General features: G+C 47.6%; 1 protein-coding gene across 2 annotated transcripts in view; it reads left to right on the top strand.

The window, feature by feature from the left end:
- Positions 1-12,983, top strand: part of LOC140398330 (myosin light chain 4-like) — a 243,091-nt gene extending 230,108 nt beyond the window's left edge. For both annotated transcript variants that reach the window (XM_072486903.1, XM_072486902.1), the window contains one exon: positions 12,704-12,983. The gene's annotated coding sequence lies outside the window, so the exon portion shown is untranslated. The remainder of the gene's footprint in view (positions 1-12,703) is intronic.
- The last annotated feature ends 5,954 nt before the right edge of the window (positions 12,984-18,937 follow it).

The raw sequence follows: 18,937 nt of genomic DNA, 5'->3' as shown, positions 1-18,937 counted from the left end.
TGTACTCGCTCTTGGGCGGCACGGTAACACAGTGGTTAGCACTGTTGCTTCACAGTGCCAGGGACCCAAATTCGATTCGCAGCTTGTGCGGGATCTGCATGTTCTCCCCATGTCTGCGTGGGTTTCCTCTGGGTGCTCCGGTTTCTTCCGGTTTCTTCCCAAAGTCCTGAAAGAAGTGCTTGTTAGGTGAATTGGACATTCTGAATTCTCCCTCAGTGTAGGGAATGTGGCGACGAGAGGATTTTCACAGTAACTTCATTGCAGTGTTAATGCAAGCCATTTGTGACACCAATAAAGAATATTATTATTATTACTGGGGTATACTACTGACCCCAAATGGTGAAAGTGAGATAGAAGAACATGTAGGGAAATTTCTGCCTGTAAGAACAAGAGGACAATAATAGTAGGAGACTTTAACTATCCCAATATCAACTGGGAATCAAACAATATAAGAGGAACTGAGGGTGAAAAATTCATGCAGTGTGTCCAGGAATTATTTTTCAACCAATTATTGACAAACCCAATGAGAGGAGATGCAATTCTAGATCTAGCACTGCTCGAGGATAAATCAGTGGCAAACCAGTGGGAAGCACTAAAAAGCACGATCCGAAGTGTACAAAGTAGACATGTCCTCTCCAAGAATAAGAGAGGCACTGCTAAATCTAGAGCCCCATGGTTATCTTGAGGAATACAGGGGAAGATCAACAGAACAGGAAAGCGTATGATAGGCACATATCAGACGGAGGTTGAGGGGCGATCTGATAGAGGTCTACAAAATTATGAAGGGCATAGACAGAGTTGATAGTCAGAGACTTTTTCCCAGGGTAGAGGGGTAAATTACTGGGGGGGGATAGATTTAAGGTGCAAGGGGCAAGGAGATGTATGAGGCAAGTTTTTTACACAGAGGGTAGTGGGTGCCTGGAACTCGCTACCGGAGGAGGTGGTGGAAGCAGGGACGATAGTGGCGTTTAAGGGGCATCTTGACAAATACATGAATAGGATGGGAATAGAGGGATACGGACCCAGGAAGTGTAGAAGATTTTAGTCTAGACGGGCAGCTTGGTCGGCACGGGCTTGGAGGGCCAAAGGGCCTGTTCCTGTGCTGTCCTTTCCTTTGTTCTTTTTTCACAAAGAACTAAGCACTGCAGATAGCCTAGACAAGTATAGGAAGTGCAGGGACAAAGTTAAAAAGGAAATCAAAGAGAGGGCATGAAAAAAGATTAGCAAGTAAAGTTAAAGAAAACCCAAAGATGTTTTACCAATATATTAATGCTAAATGGTTAGTTCAGGAAAAAGTGTGGCCTACCAGAGATGAAGAAAGGAACTAGTGTGGGGATGCAGAGGCTACGGGAAGGGTTTTAAATGAATATTTTGTCTCTGTGCTTACAAAGGAAATGGTTGTTGCAGTTATAGTAGTCCAGAATGAACATTGTGAGATATTGGACAGGATAATCATAAAGAGAGAGGAAATACTCGAAGGGTATCCCTCTATTCCCATCCTATTCATGTATTTGTCAAGATGCCCCTTAAACGTCACTAGCGTTCCTGCTTCCACCACTCGAAGGGTTGGAATCCTTGAAAGTTGATAAGTCTCAGGGCCAGGTGGATTGTTTCTGAGGCTACTGAAGGAGGTCAGGGAGGAGATAGTAGATACTCTGAGGAGGATTTTCCAATCCTCACTAGGTACCGGAGCAGTACCGGAGGACTGGAGAAATGCAAACGTTGTTCCATTGTTTAAAAAGGGATCGAAGGAAATGCCAAACAATTATAAGCCAATTAGTCTTATGTCGGTGGTGGGCAAATTAGTAGAATCAATCTTGAGAGATCAGATTACCTGTCTTATATAAAGGGATAGACTAGTCAGGGATAGTCAGCATGGATTTGTTAAAGGAAGATCTTGCCTCACAAATTTGATTGAATTCTTTGAAGAAGTGACAAGAAGGGTTGATGAAGGTAGTGCAGTGGATGTGTTGTACATGGATTTTAGCAAGGCCTTTGACAAAGTCCCACATGGCAGATTGGTCAAAAAGTAAATGCTGATGAGATACAGGGCAATGTGGCAAACTGGATAAAAAGTCGGCTGAGCAACAGGAAACAAAGGATCTTGGTCGATGGCTGCCCTAACAACTGGAAAGTTGTTTCAAGTGGTGTTCCACGGGGCTCAGTGTTGAGACACTTACTGATTATTTTATACATTAACAATTTGGAAGTGAACGTTGGGGGCACGATTAGGAAATTTGCAGACAACACAAACAAAGACTGGCTGAGTGGTGGACAATGTAGACGATAGCTCTAATCTCCAAAATGATATAGATGGGTGGATGGAGTAGGCAATAAAGTGGCAGATGGAATTTAACACGAGAGAAGTGTGAGGTCAATATTTAGGGAGGTCAAACAATTATAGGGAGTATACAGTAAATGGGAATTGTTATGGGCGAGGCGTTTTCAGAACCCCAAAATGTATCAGGGAGTTCAACCAACCTCTCCCTTTAATGGATTTAATTGGACACGTGGGTTTTTAAACACAAAACACTGTTTATTCCATGAACTCACCTTAACATCTTAAATAAACATTGGATCTCTTAACACCCCTTACTTCAAAGAAAATATTGCAACAGTAAATAATTCCTTAAAATGTTCCTTCAAACTTCCAAGAGACTTAACACCTTTAAACAGTATCACATCAGGTTAAAGGATATATATATATTTTCTGTAGAATGGCAGAGCTATATTAGCTTGGTTGATTTCAGCTCCAGCACCTTGCTTTCTTCCTGCAGCTCTCAGGCGACACACAGCCACACACAAGCTGCTTTTTCCAACTGCAAAACTAAACTGCAAAATGGCTGACCTGATCTCAGCTCCACCCACTCTCTGACATCACTGTTTTCTTAAAGGTACATTGCTTAAACATCCATGCCTTAAAGATACCCTCACGTGACACCTCTCCCCAAGAAAAAAAACCCCCATCAACTTCAAGATGGTTTCATTTTTCACTTTTGCACCATCCACTAAGAAATGTACACAGTAAATATACCTTTTCGTTTTTTTAAAAACAACAGATGCAAACAGGTATAATAATATAGTCCATTTTTCTTTGTTCTTCTTCCTCCAACCAAAATCCTTCTCGATTGACAGTCTCTTTGAACAAAGTCTCTGCATGATCCATCCATTCCTCTACTCCTCGGCATTTCTCTTTAGAATCAGGGGCGAGATTCTCCGACCCCCGCCGGGTCGGAGAATCGCCGGGGGCTGGCGTGAATCCCGCCCCCGCCGGTTGCCGAATTCTCCGGCACCGGATATTCGGCGGGGGCAGGAATCACGCCACGCCGGTTGGCGGGCCCCCCCCCCCCACGCGATTCTCCGGCCCGGACGGGCCGAAGTCCCGCCGCTAAAATGCCTGTCCCGCCGGCGTGGATTAAACCACCTACCTTACCGGCGGGACAAGGTGGTGCGGGCAGGCTCTGGGTCCTGGGGTGGGTGCGGGGCGATCTGGCCCCGGGGGGTGCCCCCACGGTGGCCTGGCCCGCGATCGGGGCCCACCGATCCGCGGGCGGGCCTGTGCCGTGGGGGCACTCTTTCCCTTCCACCTTCGCCACGGTCTCCACCATGGCGGAGGCGGAAGAGACTCCCTCCACTGCGCATACGCGGGAATGCCGTCAGCGGCCGCTAACGCTCCCGCGCATGTGCCGCCCAGAGATGTCATTTCCGCGCCAGCTGGCGGGGCACCACAGGCCTTTTCCGCCAGCTGGTGGGGCGGAAATTCGTCTGGCGCGGGCCTAGCCCCTTAAGGTTGGGGCTCGGCCCCCCAAGATGCGGAGCATTCCGCACCTTTGGGGCGGCGCGATGCCCGACTGATTTGCGCCGTTTTGGGCGCCAGTCGGCGGACATCGCACCGATACCGGAGAATTTCGCCCCAGATGCTTTAGTTCAATCTGACCACAGAGTTCCTTGCAATTCTCCAATACAGGAGCATTGGTGATCACAGCTTTCCGACAGTCAAATGCCTGTTGAAAGTCCGCTGTCCACTGAAATCTTTTACGTTTCTTCAGCAATTCCATCAGTGGAGTAATCACGCCACAAAGCTTTTGCACAACTGTTCGATCAAATCCACTCATGCTAAGAAATCACATTATTTCCCTTTGTCTTGAAGGTATCGGAAACTCCGCAAGGAAAGTGATTCGGGCTTCTCCAAATTCACTTTCGGCTAGGTTCATCACCAAACCCGCCACCTGAAGTCGATCAAAGAACTCCATACGATGCTTTAAATGTTCTTTCCATGTCTGGAAGTTGGAAATAAAAGCAGATTGTCCCACTTTCTCCATGCAATCCTTCAATGGTGGGACAGGATAGGAGTAACTTGTTCTTGTTACTGTATTCACCTTTCTATAGTCCACACACAACCGTTGGGTACCATCTGGTTTAGGTACCATCACTATGGGTGAGCTCCATTGGCTGCAACCCATTTCAATTATGCCATTCTTCAGCATACTCTCAATCTCTCTGTTAACCTGTGCCAATTTTAAAGGATTAAGTCTATATGGATGTTGTTTGATAGAAACAGCATTTCCCACATCTACATCATGTATAGCCATTTTAGTACTTCCCAATTTATCTCTACAAACTTGCCCACGTGATATCAATAACTCTTTCAGGTCAGTTTGTTTTTCCTCTGGAAGGCAACTTAACAATTCATCCCAATTTTTAAGAACATCCTCATTTTCCAATTTAATTTGAGGTATGTCAAATTCACAGTCCTCTGGATTTGGTTCGTCACTTTGAGTTAGAATCATTAAAACCTTCTTTTTCTCTCCTTCCCTTTCAAAGTACCTTTTATTTTTTAAAAAAATATATATTTATTAAAGTTTTTAACACAATTTTTCTCCCTTACAAACAATAACCCCCCCCTCATAACAAAAAAACCCCAAGAAATCGCACAGAGCAAGATATATACATGGCAAAATGGTATATTTACACAGCTTTGTACACTGGCCCTCACCCGTACGTGCCAGTTTCCCCAACCCTTCATGTTATCTCTTGCTCACCCACCCTCCCCGGCAGTCCCCCCCTTACCCCTCCCCTCCCAGGACGCCCCCCCCCCCCCCGCCAAGGTTGCTGCTGCTGCTGACCGACCTTCCTCTAACGCTCCACAAGATAGTCTAGGAACGGTTGCCACCGCCTGTAGAACCCCTGCGCAGACCCTCTCAAGGCAAACTTAATCCTTTCCAACTTTATGAACTCAGCCATATCATTTATCCAGGCCTCCAGGCTGGGGGGCTTCACCTCCTTCCACATTAGCAAGATCCTTCGCTGGGCTACTAGGGACGCAAAGGCCAGAATGCCGGCCTCTTTCGCCTCCTGCACTCCCGGTTCGTCCACTACTCCAAATATTGCTAGCCCCCAGCTTGGCTTGACCCGGACTTTCACCACCTGAGATATTGTTCCCCCCACTCCTCTCCAGAACCCCTCCAGTGCCGGGCATGACCAAAACATATGGACATGGTTCGCCGGGCTCCCTGAGCACCTTCCACATCTGTCCTCCACCCCAAAGAACCTACTCAACCTCGCCCCCGTCAAGTGCGCTCTGTGGACCACCTTAAATTGTATCAGACTGAGCCTGGCACACGAGGAGGAGGAATTAACCCTACCTAGGGCATCAGCCCACAGACCTTCCTCCATCTCCTCCCCCAGCTCCTCCTCCCATTTACCCTTCAGCTCTTCTACCAGCGCTTCCCCCTCTTCTTTCAACTCCTGGTGTATTTCCGACACCTTGCCCTCCCCGACCCATACACCCGAGATCACCCTATCTTGAACTTCTTGTGCCGGGAGCAACGGGAATTCCCTCACCTGTCGCCTCACAAACGCCCTCACCTGCATATATCTAAAGGCATTTCCCGGGGGTAACTCGAACTTCTCCTCCAGTGCCCCTAGGCTCGCAAACGACCCGTCGATGCACAGGTCCCCCATTCTTCCAATCCCCGCCCGATGCCAGCTCTGGAACCCCCCGTCCATCTTCCCCGGGACAAACCGGTGGTTACCGCTGATCAGGGACCACACCGATGCTCCCATTGCACCCCGGTGCCGTCTCTACTGGCCCCAGATCCTTAGCGTTGCCGCCACCACCGGGCTCGTGGTATACTTTGTCGACGAGAGTGGCAGCGGTGCCGTCACCAACGCCCCCAGGCTCGTTCCTTTACAGGACGCCATCTCCATCCTCTTCCATGCCGCCCCCTCACCCTCCATAATCCACTTGCGGATCATCGCCACATTTGCTGCCCAGTAATTATCCCCAGGTTTGGCAGCGCCAATCCTCCTCGGTCCCTACTGCGTTCCAGGAACCCTCTCCTTACTCTCGGGGTCTTATTTGCCCACACAAACCCCATAATACTCCTGCCTACTCTCTTAAAAAAGGCCTTAGTGATCACGATGGGAATGCACTGAAACACAAACAGAAACCTCGGAAGGACCACCATTTTGACCGACTGCACTCTCCCGACAGCGAGAGCGGTGGCATGTCCCATCTTTTGAAATCCTCCTCCATTTGCTCCACCAACCTCATCAGATTCAGTTTATGTAGGGTCCCCCAACTCCTGGCTATCTGGATCCCCAGATACCGAAAGCTCCCCTCCGCCCTCCTCAGCGGTAGGTCCCCTATCCCTCTTTCTTGGCCCCCGCCTGTAATACAAATAGCTCACTCTTCCCTACATTGAGCTTATAGCCCGAAAACTCCCCAAACTCCCTTAGAGTCTGCATGACCTCCACCATCCCCTCCATTGGATCCGCCACGTACAGCAGCAGGTCATCTGCATATAGCGACACCCGATGCTCTTCTCCCCCTCGGACCACCCCCCTGCATTTATTAGACTCCCTCAATGACATGGCCAATGGTTCGATCGCCAATGAGCCCGAATGGAGATTAGCTCTCTCCTGATCACCGCCTTCAACGCCTCCCATACCACCCCCCACCCGCACCTCCCCATTGTCATTGACCTCCAAGTACCTTTCGATACACCCCCTCACCTTCCCACACACCACCTCGTCCGCCAACAGTCCCACATCCAGCCGTCACAACGGGCGTTGGTCCCTCTCCTCTCCCAGCTCCAGTTCCACCCAGTGCGGGGCATGGTCCGAAACGGCTATGGCCAAATACTCCGTCCCCTCCACCCTCGGGATGAGCGCCCTACCCAGAACAAAGAAATCTATCCGGGAGTAGGCTTTGTGTACATGGGAGAAGAAAGAAAATTCCCTGGGGTGCGGCACTAGCAAACCGCCATGGGTCCACACACCCCTATCTGATCCATAAACCCCCTAAGTACGTTGGCCGCCGCCGGCCTCTTTCCGGTCCTTGATTTGGAGCGGTCCAGTGCTGGATCCAACACTGTATCAGGCCTCCTATCTCCAGGTCCGGAATAAGAACATAAGAACTAGGAGCAGGAGTAGGCCATCTGGCCCCTCGAGCCTGCTCCACCATTCAATGAGATCATGGCTGATCTTTTGTGGACTCAGCTCCATTTTCCGGCCCGAACACCATAACCCTTAATCCCTTTATTCTTCAAAAAACTATCTATCTTTATATTAAAAACATTTAATGAATGAGCCTCTACTGCTTCACTGGGCAAGGAATTCCATAGATTCATAACCCTTTGGGTGAAGAAGTTCCTCCTAAACTCAGTCCTAAATCTACTACCCCTTATTTTGAGGCTATGCCCCCTAGTTCTGCTTTCACCCGCCAGTGGAAACAACCTGCCCGCATCTATCCTATCTATTCCCTTCATAATCTTATCTGTTTCTATAAGATCCCCCCTCATCCTTCTAAATTCCAACGAGTACAGTTCCAGTCTACTCAACCTCTCCTCGTAAACCAACCCCTTCAGCTCTGGGATTAACCTAGTGAATCTCCTCTGCACACCCTCCAGTGCCAGTACGTCCTTTCTCAAGTAAGGAGACCAAAACTAAACACAATACTCCAGGTGTGGCCTCACTAACACCTTATACAATTGCAGCAGAACCTACCTAGTCTTAAACTCCATCCCTCTAGCAATGAAGGACAAAATTCCATTTGCCTTCTTAATCACCTGTTGCATCTGAAAACCAACTTTTTGCGACTCATGCACTAGCACACCCAGGTCTCTCTGCACAGCAGCATGTTTTAATATTTTATCATTTAAATAATAATCCCTTTTGCTGTTATTCGTACCAAAATGGATAACATCACATTTGTCAACATTGTATTCCATATGCGCCCCAACATGCGCTTCATGAATCCTGCATCATCCCAGTTCGGCCCCCCCCCCCCTGCCAACTAGCCATCTCCTTTTCTGGGCCAGTCCCGTGTCCACGCCTCTCTCACCCTCCAGTCCCCCAGACGGGGGACCCCCGTCCCGACCGCCTCTTCTGTGTTCCATTCCCTTTCGGCCAGTGCAGCAGCAACCCCCCCCCCCCCACCCCGCTAGACCCCTGTCTAGCTTTTTTGCTCCCCCCATGTCACTCCCGTAAGTCAGCTGACGCCTGCTGACCCCGTGTGGGAGTCTCCCAATCAATATGCATTCCTTCGTTCCCCTTCCCGCCTTTCTTCTCGCGTGCAGGAAAAAAAAACGCGCTTTCCAAAGCCCGCTCCGCCCCCTCTGGCGCAGCTCCTGTCTCTCTCCCCCAGCCCATGTAACATTTCCTGCGCATGATTGACCCCCTATATACAACAACCATCACACATCAAACCTCAAACATCCCCCCCACCCTCACAAACCCTCACTTTGAGTCCAACTTTTCGGCTTGTACAAAGGTCCACGCCTCTTCAGGCGTTTCAAAGTAATAGTGTTGGTCCTTGTATGTGACCCACAGTCGAGCTGACTGCAACATTCCGAATTTCACTTCTTTCCGGTACAACGCCGCTTTGGCCCGGTTGAAACCCACTCTCCGATTTGCAACCTCTGTGCTCCAGTCCGGGTATATTCGGATCTCTGCATTGTCCCACTTACTGCTCCGCCCCTTCTTGGCCCATCTCAGGACCCACTCTCTGTCCGTGAACCGGTGGAACCTCACCACCATCGCCCTTGGCGGCTCATTTGCCTGGGGCTTCTTCGCCAGCACCCGATGTGCCCCGTCCAACTCCAGCGGCCTTGAAGGGGCCTTCGTGCCCATCATCGCTTCGAGCATCGTGCTCGCGTATGCCCCGGCATCGGCCCCCTCCACTCCCTCAGGGAGACCCAGGATTCGCAGATTCTTTCTCCTCGACCTGTTCTCCAGGTCTTCGAGTCTTCCCGCCCACCTCTTGTGTAGCGCCTTGTTCTGCTCCACTCTCACCGCCAGGCCCTTCGTCCTCGTTCTGACTGACTCTTTTCTGTACCTCCTGGATCTTAACTTCTTGGGCCTTCTGGGTGATCCGGAGTCCTTCAATTGCCGAAAGCATAGGCGCCAACATCTCCTTGCGCATCTCCTCGCGCTGCTCCTCGAAGCAGCGCTTGATGAACTCCTGCAGCTCCCCTTTGTCCCTGGCCGCCGACATTTTGTTTTCTTGCCCTCGCTTCTCCCGTTGCTCCAGTGCCGCTCCTTTGGCCGTTACACTTCTGGTCCGTTTCATAGAAGTTGGAAGGGGACCTCCCTCTTCCCTTCCCCACGGGTTGCGTCAAAAAGAAATTCCGTTGGTGCGCCTCTAATGAGCCCGAAAGTCCGTGGTAGCGGGAGCTGCCGAATCGTGCGGCTTAGCTCCGCATAGCCGCAACCGGAAGTCTCTCAAAGTATCTTTTAAGCATATTCACATGACACACTCGGTGAGTCTTCCTTCTATCTGGTGTGTTTACCACATAATTCCCTCACTTAATTTCCTTTCAATCTGATAAGGTCCACAAAGCCTAGCTTTTCCGCACCTCGGAGAATCGCGCGCCGGAGTCGGGGCATCGTGGCGCGGTTGCGGGGATTCTCCGGCCCGGCGCTCGGAGAATCACCCCCTTTATCTTTGCAAAATTTGTTGATTTTCCCCTTGAGTGAAAAACCTTTGAAGTGTGCCCCCCCCCCCCCCCCACCCCGGTGCATAACGGTTGGATAAGCCTGTTGTAGGGCAGTTCAATCAGTCCCAGTTCCCTGCTTTGTCCCCATTTCCCTGCAAATTTATTTCCCTAAAGCATCCAATTTGAATTTCCACCACCCTCGATGGACAGTGGGCTCCAGATCATTACCACTTCCTGCCATCTGCATCTCTTGCCCAAAATCTTCAATCAGTGTTCCTCTAACCCTTGTCAGAACAGCTTATCCTCGTCAACCTTGTCTACACCTGTCATAATCTTGTGCACCTGTCAATCTGTCAAACCTCCACTCAATCTCCTTTGTTCCAAGGAGAACGGCCCCACTTTAGAACCATAGAATTCCTGCAGTGCAGGAGGAGGCAGTTTGGCCTATCGTGTCTGCACAAACCCTCTGAAAGAGCACCCTACCTAGGCCCACTTGCCCCACCTATCCCTCTAACCCCATAACCCCACCTAACCTGCGCATTTTTGGACACTAAGGGGCAATTTAGTAAGGCCAATCCACCTAACCTTCACATCTTTGGGCTGCGGGAGGAAATCGGAGCACCCAGAGGAAACTCACACAGACACAGGGAGAAAGCGCCGTCTTCACACAGACAGTAGTGACCCAAGGCTGAAATTGAACCCGGCTCTCTGGCCCTGGGTCTGTGAGGCAGCAGTGCTAACCACTATACCACCGTGTCGCCCACCATTTCTCCAATTTAACCTTGCAGCTAAAATCCCTCATCCCTCAAATTATTTCTGTAAATCCACTCTGCACTCTCTCAAGGACCCTCATATCCTTCCTAAAGTATGGTCACCAGAACTGGACAATACTCAAGTTGGGGCCTAACCAGAGCTTTATAAGGATTCAGTGCAACTTCCTTGCTTTTGTACTTAATACCTGTAATTATGAAGCTCAAGGTCTCACATCTCATATTCTCTCAATCTGACCTGTCACCTTTATGTGTGTGAACCCTGAGGTTGCTCTGTCCCTGAACACTCTTTAGAAAGTTATGTAATAACTTATGTGCTGGGCAAAGCCTATATTTCTTGTTGCGCACAGTCCCTTTAGAGAATCCCGGAGTCATAATGTTGTGGATTCAATTCCCACTCCAGAAACATGGACCAAAACCCTTGGTGCAGTACTGAGGGAATGCTGCACTGCCCAATGTGCATTTTTTGGGTGGGTTAGTAAACCAAGAAGGGCAAAGAAATATCTCCCGGTTAGAAATAAAGAGAGATTGGATAGACTTGGATTCTTTTCCTTGGAGCGGAGGAGACTGAGGAGGGACATGTTTGAGATGTATAAAATAATGAGGGGCATAGATAAAGTTGACAGAAAGAAACTTTTCCCATTGGTGGAGGGATCAATCACCAGGGGGAATAGATTTAAGGTAAGGGGTTTAGAGGGGATGTGAGGAAAAACATTTTTACCCAGAGGATGGAGGGAGTTTGGAATTCGCTGTCTGAAAGAGTGGTAGAGGCAGAGACCCTCATTACATTGAAGAAGTATTTAGATGAGCACTTGTGATCTCAGAGCATTGAAGGCGAAGGACCAAGTGCTGGAAAATGGGATTAGAATAGTTGGGTTGTTTTTGACTGGCGCGAACGTGATGGGCTGAAGGGCTTTTCCTGGCACCCTGCCTGTGCCACCTGGCCACTGGGTACAGCCTGGCATGCCCAGGTGATGTTGCCAGCCAGCCAGGAGCACTGTCAGGGTGCCTAGCTGGTATTCTGACAATGCCGGGGATCAGGTCCAGAGTTGCCTTGCCTGTATGAGATGGGATGCAGGGGGGCTCGAGGACCCCTGTATAGGTGAGTTGGGGCATTGGGAGTGGGGTCCTGGGTGCCTTGTCAGGGGAGCGGGGGTGGGGGGGAGGCGAGAGATCGGGGAGCCATTTAAAAATAACGTCCCAATCTCTTCCTGCCTGAGGACTCTGCTCATCGGAGCTCCGCAGTGCAGGCAATTGACACTAAGTGCGGTCTCGGGGGGGCGTACCCCGAGTGGGCCCGAAAACACAACAGAGTGCTATTAGATAACGGGGGTTGTTCCCGACACTACAAACAATGGGAATGTTTAAACCCGCCCTAAGCAGGGCTTCTTAAATCATGCCCTATGACTATGGGTGGGATTTACCAGTTGTTCACGCCGGCGGGAAATCTCGGTCCCACAACAGCGCATGGGTTTCCCGGCAACAAAGGGTGCAGTCAATGGGAAATCCCGTTGACAATGGCAGAACTGGTCGATCCCGCTGGCCGAAAAACAGGTGGTGCAGTGGTGGATAAATCCGCCCTATGACTCTGTGACATTGGCTAACATTTATCCCCTACCCAATCACACTAAAGTAGATTATTTGGTTATTTAGTTCCTTGTTGTTCATGGGGACTTTGCTCGCAGCCTTCATGGCAACAGCGACTGCAGTTCAAAATGACTTCATTGACTGCTAATCTCTTTGGACGATCTTACGGTTGTGATAGTTGCCATTGAAATACAAGCAACACAGTGATGTGGTGAAAGGAAGAGAGGTGGAAGGTGGCTCATGTCAGTCATGAACACCACCATGGACCAGATGGGCAGAATGGCCTGCTTCTGCTTCTCTGCTGCAAATTTGTTTCATTCTAGTTCAGTCAAATTTGTGTTCAGGTTTTGTGTTAATGTCCTGCTCTTCTTTCATTGCTGATCGTTTTCTTTCTTATGGTTCCAGAGTGTGAACAGTGCGGTTGCCAATGAACCGGGGCAGTCGAATCTTTACATCAACAACTTTCCCTGATTCCACACTGATGTCACTCAGCTAATCAGAAGCCATAATGTGTCATGGGGAAGTCCAATTCAGTCCTGTTATTAGCACTGAAATCAAGCTGCTCTGACAATATGTGCTGTGTGGATATGTTCCAATATACTCACCCCAACTTTTCATTGTCCTCTCACTTGTACTTTAATTTCTATGCGTTTTTACCACAAATTAAATGCAACAAAAGACCTTTCTGATTTTGCCCCCGAGTATTTCTTTGGGGTGGGAGTGAGAAAAATAACAGCACAGCATGAGCATGGGTACCAGTTGCTAGAAAAGTCACAGACAGTAGAGATTAAACACATCAACAATCGAACCACAGGGAAAGGATCACCTCCAGTCATTAAGTAGAAGATTCAGGTAGAGACTTGACACCAAATTCCTGGAGATCTGACCATGTGACATTTGATCACAATACACTCAATCACATTACATCATTCATGTGGTACTTAATCACATGACATTTGATCAAGTGACACTGAATTTTATTCCATTTGCCTCAGCTTGGTGTCTCAGGATCACAAACCTCACTGCAATGAATGATTTGATTTTCTGTTTTATAGTGAGATGAATATCTCAATCAAAGAAACAACACAGAAGATTCAAAAGATTAAGGATGAGTAACATTTAAATTCAAATTCCTGGGATGTTTCTACTGATGAGAATTTCCTAAACATCAATTTTAAAAATCTATTAAAATAACTTTGAATTGAATCTTTCACACAATGTTCTGACTTTTTACAATATACAAATTGTAAAAATAAATCAATGCTAAATTTAATTCAACACTTTGACTACCCGCTCTCTGTCCAGTGACGAGTTGCTTCAGCTTTTGTCTCTCTCTGTCCCCCAGCTTGTTTCCCTCTCTCCCCCAGTTTGTGTCTCTCTCCCCGTTCCCCCAGTTTGTGTCAGCACGGTAGCATTGTGGATAGCACAATTGCTTCACAGCTCCAAGATCCTAGGTTCAGTTCCGGCTTGGGTCACTGTCTGCGGAGTCTGCACATCCTCTCCGTGTGTGCGTGGGTTTCCTCCGGGTGCTCCGGTTTCCTCCCACAGTCCAAAGATGTGCAGGTTAGGTGGATTGGCCGTGCTAAATTGCCCTTAGTGACCAAAATTGCCCTTAGTGTTAGGTGGGGTTACTGGGTTATGGGGATAGGGTGGAGGTGTTGACCTTGGGCAGGGTGCTCTTTCCAAGAGCTGGTGCAGACTCGATGGGCCGAATGGCCTCCTTCTGCACTGTAAATTCTATGATCTAATCTCTCCCCAGTTTGTCTCTCTGACCCTCCCTCAGTTTGTGTCTCTCTCTCCCTCTCAGTTTGTGTCTCACTCTCCCCCAGTTTGTGTGTCTCTCCCTCCTTCAGGTTCTCTCCCCAGTTTGTCTCTCTCTCCCTCCCCCAGTTTGTGTGTGTGTCTCTCTCTCTCTCCCTCCCTTCCCCAGTTGTTCTCTCTCTCTCTCCCCAGTTTGTGTCTCTCTCACACCCAGTTTGTCGCTCTCTCCCTCCTCCAGTTAGTGTCTCTCTCCCCTTCTCTTTCTTCCCTAAACACACAGCGGAAGACCATCACACCATATTAGAATCAGGCTATTGTTGATTTAATGATTTCTAGCTTTCATTGGGCAAATTTGACTGGCTTTTGTTTGTATCTTTCCTCAGTATCTCAAACAGAAACACAATAATGTTAATTCTAACCACTTCTTAATCTGATTTTGAAGAACTCTTTATCCATTAAGCTGGACTGTTGCAAGTCTGTAAAGTGTACTCATGGTCCTTATCAGTGTTCCAAAAGATTTCTTGCTGCACCTTCTCATGAGAATGATAAACTTAAAACTTACACAACAATTATAGAATCACAGAATCTACGGAGAAAGGCCCTGAGGCCCAAACTGGTCCATGCCAAGCAAAAAGCCCATCTCGGCTAACCCCATTTACCTGCCTTTGGCCCATGTCGCTCTAAACCTTTCCTATCCATGTATCTGTCCAAATGCCTTTTAAATGTTGTCAGTGTCCCTGCCTCAACCACTTCCTCTGGCTGCTCATTCCACATTCATACCACCCTCTGTGTAAAAAGGTTGTTCCTCAGGTTCCCATTAATTCTTTCCCCTCTTAGCTTAAACCTCTGCCCTCTAGTTCTCGATTCCCCAACCCTGGGAAAAAGAATGAGAACACTTACCCTCTCCATGCCTCTCATGATCTTGTGCACCTCTATAAGATCGCCCCTCAGTCTCCCACGCTCCAAAGAAAAAAGTCCTGGCCTGTCCAATCTCTCCCTATAACACAGCCCCTTGAGTCCTGGCAACATCCTAGTAAATTTCTTCTGCACTCTCTCCAGTTTAATAACATCTTTCCTTTAACAAGGTGACCAAACCTCAACACGATTCTCCAGGTGCGGCCTCACCAACATCCTGTACAACTGCAACATAACTTCCCAACTTCTGTACTCAGTGCTCTGACTGGTGAAGGCCAGCATTCCAAAAGCCTTCTTCACTGCCCTATCTACCTGTGACTCAACCTTTAGAGATTATACATTAATACTTAAAATGAAAATCCAGCCTTTCTAATATGATTATTGATTACATTGATTATAACTCAATAAAATCAGCGGTTTCATGATTGGTCACTACTCAATATGATATTTTGATGAATAGATAATACAGTATATAATATGGCTATTTCAGACACGTTTGTATTAAAATGGCTTCTTTAACTTTGTGATTACAGTGAATATAGTACTAAGATGGTCAAGTTAAGCAAAAATCTAACAACGCCAAAATTTATTTACACCAAATCATGAAGCCTGAGTACTGTACTTCCACAAACCATGTATCCTGAGTACTGTACTTACACAAACCATGAATACTGAGTATTGTACTTACACAAACCATGGCAGTCTGAGTACTGTGCTTACACAAACACTGGCAGTCTGAGTACTGTACTTACACAAACCATGGCAGTCTGAGTACTATACTTACACAAACCATGGCAGTCTGAGTACTGTACTTACACAAACCGTGAAGTCTGTATACTGTACTTACACAAACCATGGCAGTCTGAGTACTGTACTTACACAAACACTGGCAGTCTGAGTACTGTACTTACACAAACCATGGCAGTCTGAGTACTATACTTACACAAACCATGGCAGTCTGAGTACTGTATTTATACAATCCATGGTCGTCTGACTACTGTACTTACACAAACCATGCAGTCTGAGTACTGTACTTACACAAACAATGGCAGTCTGAGTGCTGTGGTTACATAAACCATGCAGTCTGAGTACTGGACTTACACAAACCATGGCAGTCTGAGTACTGTACTTACACAAACCATGGCAGTTTGCATACTGGACATACACAAACCATGCCAGTCTGAGTACTGTACTTACACAAGCCATGGCAGTCTGAGTACTGTACTTACACAAACCATGGCATTTTGAGTACTGGACATACACAAACCATGCCAGTCTGAGTACTGTACTTACACAAGCCATGGCAGTCTGATTACTGTACTTACACAAACCATGAAGTCAGAGTACTATATTTACACAAACCATGGCAATCTGAGTATTGGACTTACACAAACCATGCAATCTGAGTACTGTACTTACACAAACCATGCAGCCTGAGCAGTGTACTTACACAAACCATGACAGTCTGAGTACTGGACGTAAACGAACCTTGCAAACACAGACTACTTCTCCCTAGTTACCATCAGCACCTCAGAGACCAACAAAATGACTGAATGACCTCAATAGAAAAGGCAGTGAACAAGATTTCACTTTTTTATAACAATAAAATCTGAATCAACACAAATTAAACATGAATTAACTGGCAAATTATGATCAATATAACTCATGAATTACACATTAAATAGCAGATGCGACAAAGATAGATCTCACAAATATACTCGGCAGTCCATTCAGCATGTACAGCACCAATTCTCCCAGTGAGCCAGAGAAGACACAGCCAGAGTGAGACACAACAGAGTGAGTTTGGGAATTTGAAGCTAGGTGGGAATTCGAAGCTGGGTTGGGAGGAGGTGCTTTTTAACCCTGGTAAGTGACTGGTAAGTAGTTTTTCTTTTCATTGTCTAATTTATTTATTTATTTTTTCTTTCGTTTTTTGGAATTGTAGTTGTATAAGTTAACCTAAGGTTTAAGACATGGCAGGAGATCCCAGACCCGTGACATGCTCCTCGTTTGCGATGTGGGAGCTCAGGGACACGTCCACTGTCCCTGGCTCCTTCACGTGCAAGAAGTGTGTCCAGTTGCAGCTCCTGTAAGACCGCTTGATGGCTCTGAAGCTGCGGGTGGACTCACTTTGGAGCATCCGCGATGCTGAGGATGTCGTGGATAGCACGTTTAGCGAGTTGGTCACACCGCAGGTGAAAGTTACTGAGGGAGATAGAAAATGGGTGACCAAAAGACAGAGCAAGAATAGGAAGGCAGTGCAGGTGTCCCCTGCAGTCATCTCCCTGCAAAACAGATATACCGCTTTGGATACTGTTGAGGGAGATTGCTCACCAGGGGAAGACAGCAGCAGCCAGGTTCATGGCACCGTGGCTGGCTCTGCTGTGCAGCAGGGCAGGAAGAGGAATGGCAGGGCTATAGTAATAGGGGATTCAATCGTAAGGCGGTTCTGCGGACGCAATCGAGACTCCAGGATGGTATGTTGCCTCCCTGGTGCAAGGGTCAAAGATGTTTCGGAGCGGCTGCAGGACATTCTGGGGGGTGGGGGGGGGGGGGTGGGAGGGTGAACAGCCAGCTGTCGTGGTGCACATAGGCACCAACGATATAGTTAAAAAAAAGGGACGAGGTCCTACAGCTGAATTCAGGGAGTTAGGAGTTAAACTAAAAAGTAGGACCTCAAAAGGTGGTAATCTCAGGATTGCAATCAGTGCCACGAGCAAGTCAGAGTAGGAATGTCAGGATAGATAAGATGAATGCGTGGCTCGAGAGATTGTGCAAGAGGGAGGGATTCAAATTCCTGGGGCATTGGAACCGGTTCTGGGGGAGGTGAGGCCAGTACAAACTGCTCGGTCTGCACCTGGGCAGGACTGGAACTGATGTCCTAGGGGGTGTTTGCTACAGCTGTTGGGGAGGGTTTAAACTAATCTGGCAGGGGATGAGAACCGATGCAGGAAGTCGGAAGGTAGTAAAACAGGGACAGAAACAAAAGGCAGGAAGGGGGAAAGTGTAAGGCAGAGAAGCCATAGTCAAAAATCAAAAAGGGTGACAGTACAAGGTACCATGACAGAGGGGAGCTCAATGAATAGGCCCAGTAATACTAAAAGGAATAAAATGGGAAGTAAAAACATAAATGGTAAGCGACGCGGCAGGTTGTTACATGAAGATATGGGTTCAACGACAAGGAAAATTAGGAGAAAGGTTAAGAGGAAATATAACTTAGGAGAGGTTACTGATCGAGGTATTAAGATTCAAAACAGAGGTATAAAAGCCAACATAAGTGTACTTTACCTGAATGCTCATAGTATTCGGAAAAAAGGTAAATGAGTTGATGGCGCAAATCATCGTGAATGACTATGATTTAGTGGCCATTACTGAAACATGGTTAAAGGATGGTCTCGACTGGAAGTTAAATATCCGAGGGTATGAAACTATTCGGAAGGACAGAGTGGATGGTAAGGGAGGTGGTGTAGCTCTGTTATTTAAGGATGACATCCGGGCAATAGTAAGCGATGACATCGGTGCTATGGAGAATAAGGTTGAATCCATTTGGGTGGAAATCAGAAATAGTAAGGCAAGAAAATCACTGATAGGAGTAGTCTAGAGGCCACCAAATAGTAACATTATGGTGGGGCAGGCAATAAACAAAGAAATAACTGATGCATGTAGAACTGGTACAGCAGTTATCATGGGGGATTTTAATCTACATATCGATTGGTTTAACCAGGTCGGTCAAGGCAGCCTTGAGGAGGAGTTTATAGAATGTATCCACGATAGTTTCCTAGAACAGTATGTAATGGAACCTATGAGGAAACAAGCGGTCCTAGATCTGGTCCTGTGTAATGAGACAGGATTGATTAATGATCTCATAGTTAGGGATCCTCTCGGAAGGAGCGATCACAATATGGTGGAATTTAAAATACAGATGGAGGGTGAGAAGGTAAAATCAAACACTCGTGTTTTGTG

The sequence above is a fragment of the Scyliorhinus torazame genome, chromosome 21 (assembly GCF_047496885.1).
Source record: "Scyliorhinus torazame isolate Kashiwa2021f chromosome 21, sScyTor2.1, whole genome shotgun sequence".
Classification (NCBI taxonomy): Eukaryota; Metazoa; Chordata; class Chondrichthyes; order Carcharhiniformes; family Scyliorhinidae; genus Scyliorhinus; species Scyliorhinus torazame.
This window is presented reverse-complemented; position numbering and strand designations above follow the sequence as displayed.